This window comes from Mycteria americana, chromosome 10 (genome assembly GCF_035582795.1).
Source record: "Mycteria americana isolate JAX WOST 10 ecotype Jacksonville Zoo and Gardens chromosome 10, USCA_MyAme_1.0, whole genome shotgun sequence".
Classification (NCBI taxonomy): Eukaryota; Metazoa; Chordata; class Aves; order Ciconiiformes; family Ciconiidae; genus Mycteria; species Mycteria americana.
The window spans coordinates 19630923-19640082 of NC_134374.1; positions in this window are offsets into that span (position 1 = coordinate 19630923).

Below are 9160 nucleotides of genomic sequence, written 5' to 3' on the forward strand. Positions count from 1 at the left end.
GTCTTGGCAGTGTTAGGTTTACGGTTGGACTCAATGATCTTAAAGGTCTTTTCCAACCTATATGATTCTGTGATTCTGTGCAAAAAGGGCAAGCAGTATCTCTCCATCTTTAAAAAGTGAATGTTTTCCTTTTCAAGCCTCCCTTCCTCTAATTTAACACTCAGATCTTTGAGATAGCTGCCTACTTAATAGATATATTTGGCTGAATTTAAAGAAATACATATTCTTTTAAAAATAATTATTAGTTCCTTTTTCTAGTTGACATTTTTTCTTTATCTGGAACTATATTTATTGGGTTTTAGCTTTCTGAAATTAGTCAGCTAATATTTGGCAAGGATAAGTGAAAAATTAACTAGTGCAATAGATTTTAGCAATTTTGCTACTTTTATAGAAATAGGCATTGATTTTTCATGAAAGCAAGTACTGCTGAAGAGGAATATTAAAACAGTTCAAGTAGGACAGGAAAAATATGCAACACAACGAAAATGAAGGTTATACTATACTTGATCAAAACTGTGCAGAAGCTTAGATACACAGCACGCAATAACTTGCATTTAAAGTGAATTGCCTAAAACAAGGCAAACATGATAATAAAGGTCTTCTGAAGAACACGAGATATACTGAAAGAAAGCGTTTTGCATATCTCTATAGATAGTAAGAGACCTTTCTCTTACCAAGAAAGTGCTGAATATATAATTAAACACTAAACAGTGCTACAGACATTGTTATATTCAGAACTGTTCCATAGAGAAAAATCATCTCTTTCACAGGTCTGACAAATGTAAACTCAAATTTTATACAAGAGCTCAACATCTATGTCAATCAAAAAGACTGCTTTGTAAGATACACACATTTATCAGTCTAAGTGAAATAGATCGTGCTCCTATTCGAGCACTTAGCATTGCTTGCCCACATGATCTACCACAATTCTATCTTTGTAAATAAAGGCACATGTTAAATGTGTTACATTATCTATAAGAATTACAACAATAGCAAGAAATCTCTTATCTCCTTCACATGGCCATTTTAGCCAAATTAGAAATAATCAAATCCAGTAGAAAAGCTTAGTAAAAAAGGAGCAATTGACTCAAGTCTTGTCTTTAAAAGTTAATGGGCTTTGTTTAAAGAGATTTAAGTCAGAGCCACAATTTAGGGCCATGAAGATGGTTAAAGGAATGGAGCACCTGTCTTATGAGGAGAGGCTGTGAGGTCTGGGACAGTTCAGCTTTGAGAAGTCAAGTCTCAGGGTGGATCTTATCAAGGTGTATAAATACCTAGTGTGAGGATGTAAAAAAGTTGCAGCCTGACTCTTCTCAGTCATATCCAGTCAGAGGACAAGAGGCTATAGGCAAATATTGAAATACAGGAAATTCAATTTATACTTAAGAAAAAAAAAAAAGACTACCAAAACCCAACAGTGCCACAAAAACAAATGGGTGTGGAGTCTTCATCTTTGGAGGTATTCAAAACCTGACTGGACAATGTCCTGAGCAACCTGTTCCAGCTGACCCTGCTTTGGGCAGCAGTCAGACTAGATGGTCTTCAGAGGTCTCTTCCCACATCAGTGATTCTGTGAAATCCCTGCCCATAAATCATCAACAGGTTGATGTCACTGAAGAGTTGCTGCTTGAATTCCTTGATTTGTTGATCTTGATTAAAAATTAATGCGGAGTTTCCAGGTTCTTTCAGAAAAACACAACAGTTTAAGTTGGGTTCACACTCCCAGCTAATCTAACGTGGCGACTCTGTCTGACCTACAGCCTTGATTTTTGTCCAAGAAGTGATGCCAGAATCAAGGAGTCATAAGATTTATTATGTTTTTTTAGTTGCTAATTTATATTTATTCTTGGAAGTAGACATTAGCCCTTTTCACTTTCAGATTTTAAGGTTTTTTTCATTTTTGTTTTTTAAAAACAGAAACACGAGTAATCTAATTTGTAAGAACAGGAATACAGGGTCAAACCAGATATCCAGCTAGTTCAATACTCTGTCTCCCAGCAGCAGCCAACAGCAGATGACTGAATAAGCTTGCAAGAACATGACAAGTACACAGGGATAGACTGTACAGCGTTCTGTGGGAATTTTCTTCTACAATCCCAAGATTCGTGGGTCAAGAATTTCTTGACAAGAAGTAATTTCTTTGCATACAATAAGTCTTAATAATTTGAGTTTTTCCATGTACTTGTTCAATTGCTTTTGAACCCACGCAAATTTTAGTATCTACATGCAATGAATTGGATCAATGGCTTCCACAGCTTAACTTCATGCTGCGCGAGGAACCGTTTTCTTTAATCATACCGAGCCAACCACTTGCTGGGTTTGATAGCCCTTAATACTGGAAGAGACAGCTACCTCCTGTTCTCTTTTTCCGTGTCATTTATATGTCCTCTCTTATCTCTTTTCCAGCCTAAAAGCTCCTAGCATAACTGAGTTGTTATTCTTAAAGTTCCATTCTGCTGATTATGCCTTAGCATTCTTCTCTAGGTCTTCTCTGGTTCTACTATATCTTGAGACAAGAAAAATCAAACCAACAGGCAACACGAGATGCCTGCGCAGTATGGATTTATAGGTACACATAATGATGTTCTTTATTTTTCACTCTCTATTCATCTCCTAATAAATCTTAATGTTCTGTCTGCCTTTCTGGATTTTTTAACCACTGTTCTCAATAATTTCAATAAACCATGAGAAGTGCTAAGATCTTGTTTCAAAACCTATCATTTTATTTGTAAAGCTAAGGCTGTCCAGGATACATGGAATGAATATGGTGGAAGCTGTGATGTCTTACTTAGCCACGTAATTTTAGCATCATTGACTATCAGACTTCAAATGTACTTTGCAGGTGCATTTGCCAGCATTTCACAGTAAATACATTTATCACACTTTTTCTTACTGGAAGAGTAATTCTGTTCTGAATTAAATACAAGGTTAACAAAAGCAGTTATTCTTTACTCATGGTTTACATCTAGGTGGAAATGGCTCCCAAGCCAATATAGCTAATACTAACATCTGCACGTAATTTGAGAGGCAAACTGAAGTCAGTATGAGTTACTTCCAGGGACTGTACTACTGCATCTCCTTTATGGTGTCAAATAGTTGCCTGTAATCCATGGCCCAATTCCATAAAACACATTTACCTTTTGACTGCATGGCAAGTTAATTAATCTTGAAAAAATCATTAATAATATATGGAAAATAACCTCAGTCTTCTAAATCCAATAGTTTGCAGTTTTGAACAGTCCTGAAGCATGTTTTTGTATGACTGCAAAGTCAGGAACTTTATGACCAATGTGCAGAACAGGAGCATCCAGTACATATAAAGATGTAAGCACCAAAAATTTGTTGGTCTTATATGGATTTTTTTTTTTTAAATCATAGAAATTATGTTTTCTACCAGAAAAATCAGCTCAATTCAAAATTAAAAATTGCAGTGCAACGGTATTTGGACTTTCTAGTCAAACTTGTTCTTCTAGGGTATTCTAGGATGCAAATTTTCTTATTTATATTTCAAAATCTGCATTCCATGTCTACACTAGTAGCATGTTACAGTTCACATTTCTTTATTATTTTACTTTTCTGGGGTAGGGCCTGCATGCTGTTGGCAGCCCTGCTGGATTTGTTTTGCTCTTGAATATTTCAGCTCTATATCATATGTTTCCTTTTTTTTCTAAAAAACCTCAAAAACATTTAAACCCCTTTGTCAGAGTAGCTCAAGCCCTCATTACTGTCCCACAGATCTCCCTCAAAAGCTTATCTTTTTGACCCAAATTATCCCAAACTTTATATCCATTGCTTGTCATAAACATACCCAAGGGACGATATTCACTCAGAATTAACCAAAAGCAATTCAACTGGGCAATTTGGCATTAATTCCAGTCCGAAGGACTTGCAGATCCCAAAAGTCTTATAAAAACTTTTCATTTTTGAAAACTTACTTTAACTTCAACGTTAACATAATAGACACTCATCCCTTCAGATATCAGTCTATATTTCTTAGGCCTACAGACTTGCATGACCCAGCAGCCAATCCAACTCTTCAGATCTATTCTCCAAAACACTGACCTTCCTCTCAACTCTAGGTTTAACCATGTAGAGCAAGGAAGCTACATTTGCTTCCACCAGTCCCAGCCAACTTATTAACCTTTGGTCTGTGAAGGAAAAAAAAAAAAAAAAACCCACCAAAAAAACGACAAACTGTGCTATCATGACCATAGACCTGACACAACACTCTTAAGAAAAGGTCCGCAAAGTATACTGAAAACTGGTATTAAAACTAGTTGCCTTTGGTTTGTTTGGGATAAACACAGATCATTAGCCTAAAGTCAGAGCTTGAGGTAGAAGATTTTACTGCTGGAACCAGGAAACATACTAAGCTCTACAGCCTGCTTTAACCTTGGCAGGTTACCTATGACAGGTTCAATTGTAGTTAATAACATGAACTATTTTTTAAATACAACATTATTTAACTGTACACTAATATTTAACGTATAAAATATACGATACAACAAATTTATGGCCAATGACAGTGCATCAAACCCAATAGACACTGGTGCCAAATTTGATTGGCATCAGATAACAATCCTCTGCTTTTTAGACAAAAAAAGATAACCAAATACAAATGCTTTATTTTAGTTTCACCCCATAAACAATCATTTTATAGTATCTATTCAGCATCAAAAGTGAACACAATCACAACTCTGGAATTCCTAGAAATATGCAGAATACATTTAGTCAGCTCCTGAGTAGAAATGATGCCATATTACTAAGCAGTTCACGTTTTTACGTATTCCTTAGGGAATTTTCTGTACAGGCTTCTGTTATCAGAGTGGGAACTCCTGTCTCTTGTTTTGCCTCTAACAACCTGCCAGGATAACTAAACCCACAACTCATCATGTCTCAGTGACTACAGAATCTTCTGGACGGACATCAGAAGATTAGCATGGCAGAAACTCATACCTCTTTTAACGAAGAGGAGAAAATCTCCAGCACCAGATGTCCAGTTAATCCAGCCTCAAAGGCAAAAAAAAAAACCAAACCAAGCCACCAACAAAAAAACCACCCAAAAAAACCCCAAAACAAAAATAAAAAAGAAAGGAGAGGGACTACCAAACAGATACATCTATTCTATTTGACCTGACCAAGTGCCAAGTGTAAATCTTCAACAAAACAAAACTGCAAAAAGAAACAAAGTATTTGAATATTTCAGTCTTTATTTCAATCCTCCTAGTCCTCACAGAAGTAACCCACAGCTCATTACGAAGAGGTCCACACAGCAACATGATTCTATTGTAAATCTGCATTGTTATTTCACCACATTCCCAAGCATCCCTCTCAATATGTTATGCAAGGTCCAAAGCAACCACCTGCATAAATTACAAAGTTTAACCTACAAATCAATTTAGGCAGTGGAACCTCCCTTTAGCAGTGTAGGCATAAATTTCTATTGGTTGACACGTGGAAGTCTCAAATCCTCTCATCTGGTCAGAGATCTAGTCCACATCTAGGCACAAGAAACTTCTTAAACCACGGGTTCCTCCCATGTGAGGCCCATTTTGTCAAATGTTCTCAGAAAATAAGAATTTGGCTGAACAAACGGAGTTTTGTATAGATAATCAGTGCAAGAGGAAGGAAACTTTTGGGAACTGTCTGGCTAGCATGTGTGTCTGTTTGTCTGTCCAGCAGTCCAGTTGAAGCTATTCACCCAGGAAAGAGGATATCTATTTTCAGTTCCTCTGACTCATTTAAGCACATGTTTTGACTCAGTTCTTTCATGCTTAGGTCATACTCCAAGAATAAGCCCACTGGATTTTCAAGTCTTTCTTGAACAGTCTTGTTGAAACTGTTTTGTTCTGTATAATTACCCATAGCCTTTATTTAAGAGCTTGCCCAGCTGACCCCCCGAGCTTCTCCTTGGTGCTTCATAGTGTCTACTTAAGGTATCTCCCACTCAGACTATCGGCTTCTGCAAATTCCATACCTAGAATGCAACACTTACTAAATATTTTATGGCAATACTGTTTCTTAATTCAAGACTATGTATTCTTCTAGCATTAACTCTGAAATGCACATGAGGAAGTTCTAGTGTCCTCAAAGACATAATAAATGCTTTCCTCTGAAGGGGAAGAGAGGATTGCAGATTTCACACTTTGAATAGAAAGTAAGGTACAATTCTTTTTTTCCAAACTAGTATCATGTGGCAGATAATATTTAGTAAAAATTTTTCAAAGCCAACAAACACCTTATTTCAGTATTTCCAGTAAAGCATCATTATTTCTACTGTTCTCCAGGGTAAGCCTCACTTAAACTTTGTCCATTTAACATAACAGTCAGAAGAATAGTCAAAAATCAAATAGATTTTTGTCTATATGAATTGCTCTACAGTGTTAAAGTAACAGCAAAAAGTTTGAGTGCTTTGATGGCAAAATGCCAGATTTCTGAACCACTGTGTCCTAAAGGCTCTATTAAGTGATAACTGATTTTTCAGTGTTCTGAACTTCTTTAAAAAGTCTTTCATCCATTATTTCACAAACACTAGTAAAAGTCAGGAAAGTATATTGGAAACAGTTGCAGAGTCAGATCATCTGCATATACAATACATTCCCATGATCTCCTCAATGATGACAGGACAGAAAGAAAAATACTGCAACATGGAGCAAATCCTTACTCTCATCATGACGAAAAATTGAGAACAGTGGAAAAGCAGTTCTGATTTCGAGAACTATATACTAACTGCACCTCAAATAAAAGATTAAAGATAAACTAAAGTTCCATTACAGCGAGACATACCCACTGAAGTTCCATGGGTCAGCATTTATGATGCAAGCACTAATATTTTTTAAAATCTTTTAGGCCACAGTCATAACAAAGAAATTTTACTTGCTTGCTTTCAGTCTTGAAGAGGGCTTTTTGGAGATTAAATGATACACAGTTAATTAATTTTGGTATTAAGTTCTGTTTAATATTTTGCCAATTTAAATAGCACATTTTCCAAAAGAAAGTGAGTTTAGAGATATTTACACAGACAATTATAAGAAAAGCAACAAAAAAGTGGTCCTTTGGTTATGAAAAAGAGGGGAGATATTAAAAGTTTGGGGTTTTTTTGGGGGTGGGGGGCATATGGTTTTTTAAATACACCTTAATTTGAGGGAGATAGTTGGTCTTAAATATAAAGATTTCCCTCATCTTTTAAATGCAGCCATTAGACTTTTTTTTGTTGAATGCTTATCAGAAATTCCTGCTGTTTGCCCATTTGAAATACTGTAAGTTTCAACTGCATCCTTACATATGGATTATTTTTTGAAGCTCTCTAATTAGAATAAAGAAGGCCTGGATTCAGTAGAGTACTTAAGCCACCAAATTGTTAGACTTAACCTTTCCCATGAGAGGCATCTTCTAGCTACAAAATAGAAAATTTAACAACATTTATTATTTGATAGTCACTACTCAAATATATTGTACAGTAGTTTAAGACTGCTTCTATTTCATCAATTAATGTGGAAAAAAAAAGTCTTCAGTATTAACCCCTCCATTAGTGCACATCTGTGTGCACTATAACATTAAGGGACTAATGCCATTTCATTCAAAGATACACAGCTGAACATATGAACTACTTTCATACAAAAATATTACGAATTAGTTGAGGGTGGCAGACAGTTCATATTGCATACCAGTCATGTACGTAGTGGTTATGTTTCACAGGCAAAAGAAAAAATGCAACCAAAAGTCTTTACACATACAGTACACAGAAAGGAAGACTATTGCTCCTGCACGCATGAAACACAGCTTCCTACAAATCTATATGAAACGTATGCCCTGGAAAACATTTCTGTTTCACGAGATTGGTATACAAAGGTGCTGCTTCTTTTATTTTATTTTTTTTTTAAATGACAATTGTGCTATTTAATGCTTTTACAGTCTTGTAGTTCTGCTGAGGTCATCAACCTAATCAGTCATAAAACTACTCACTAGGATATCTACCATCATGGTAATGTCAAAATGAGCAACATTCATTTAGATACTGTGATCTAAATATCAAACTATGGCAAATTAAATACTTATTGTAACAAAGTTAAAGTAAATAGACACACAATTATTTTTTCCCCACAATGGCTATGTCATTTATGAAACTGAGCAAATAAAACACTACTGTTATTCTGGCAATGAGATTTAGACAACTGGGACAAGCATAGTGCAACATAGCATATCATGTTTTCTTGTATAACATATGCTGAAGGACGTTACGTACATACTCATGGTATTAAAGAGATATATAGATGATTATGTATACCTGGCGAACATATGTGAGTATAAATTCAACACAAAATAGAAAAAATTCTGCAGAAATTTTACACTGAAAACCCAGAGGTCAGACTGCTAGAAATCCATGTGTTTATTAACATTTTTATTGCAGGGGCAGAGCAGAACACAACGGGGAATAGGACAGACAACTGACATGGATGTGACAATAGAGAAAATGTGTAAGCAGGAACTCCCCAGTAATATAACGCTATAAAACCATGTAAAAGGTAAATGTTTAGAAGAGCTTGATGAAAATAAAATCCTCTCTACGTAGCTGTCCTAGCAATGAACTGCTTCAAAATACACTCCAAGGTTTTTACACAAGAATCATCAATGACAGTTTAGAACAGTTTTAAAATATAGAAAGTATTAACATTTTGACAAAACCTGGACAGGGAATTTTTATGCCAAGGGGAAATTAGGATGGGAAACATTTAAACAGAATGCAAACCAATTAGACAGCACTTATCTAAAGACATTTAGCAGCTTTTGCATATACTTGTGCTTTTCTCCAACATAACAGTTGTCCTTTATGGGACTCCTGATAACAGCATTGCTTCAGCAGGAGCCAGGAACCTGCAGGTGAACAGCGACAGAAGACAAGAGCCAGTTCCCCAGTTTCCCTTTTGGCCAACAGCAACAGGACCCGAGAGCTTGCTCTTGATCTGCCAATGTGCAAGTGCTGACCAGAGTCAGGATCATCTTTTGCATCTGCCACACACACCTTGAAATGCCTTATGGAGTAGAATAGGAACCCCTGCTTTTCATGTATGAAGGGTTTGTTATGTTTATTTGGGTTTTGCTTCAGCCTTCAAACATAAAAGGCTGCGGTGAAGAGGAAGGGACTAATCTGTTCTATAAA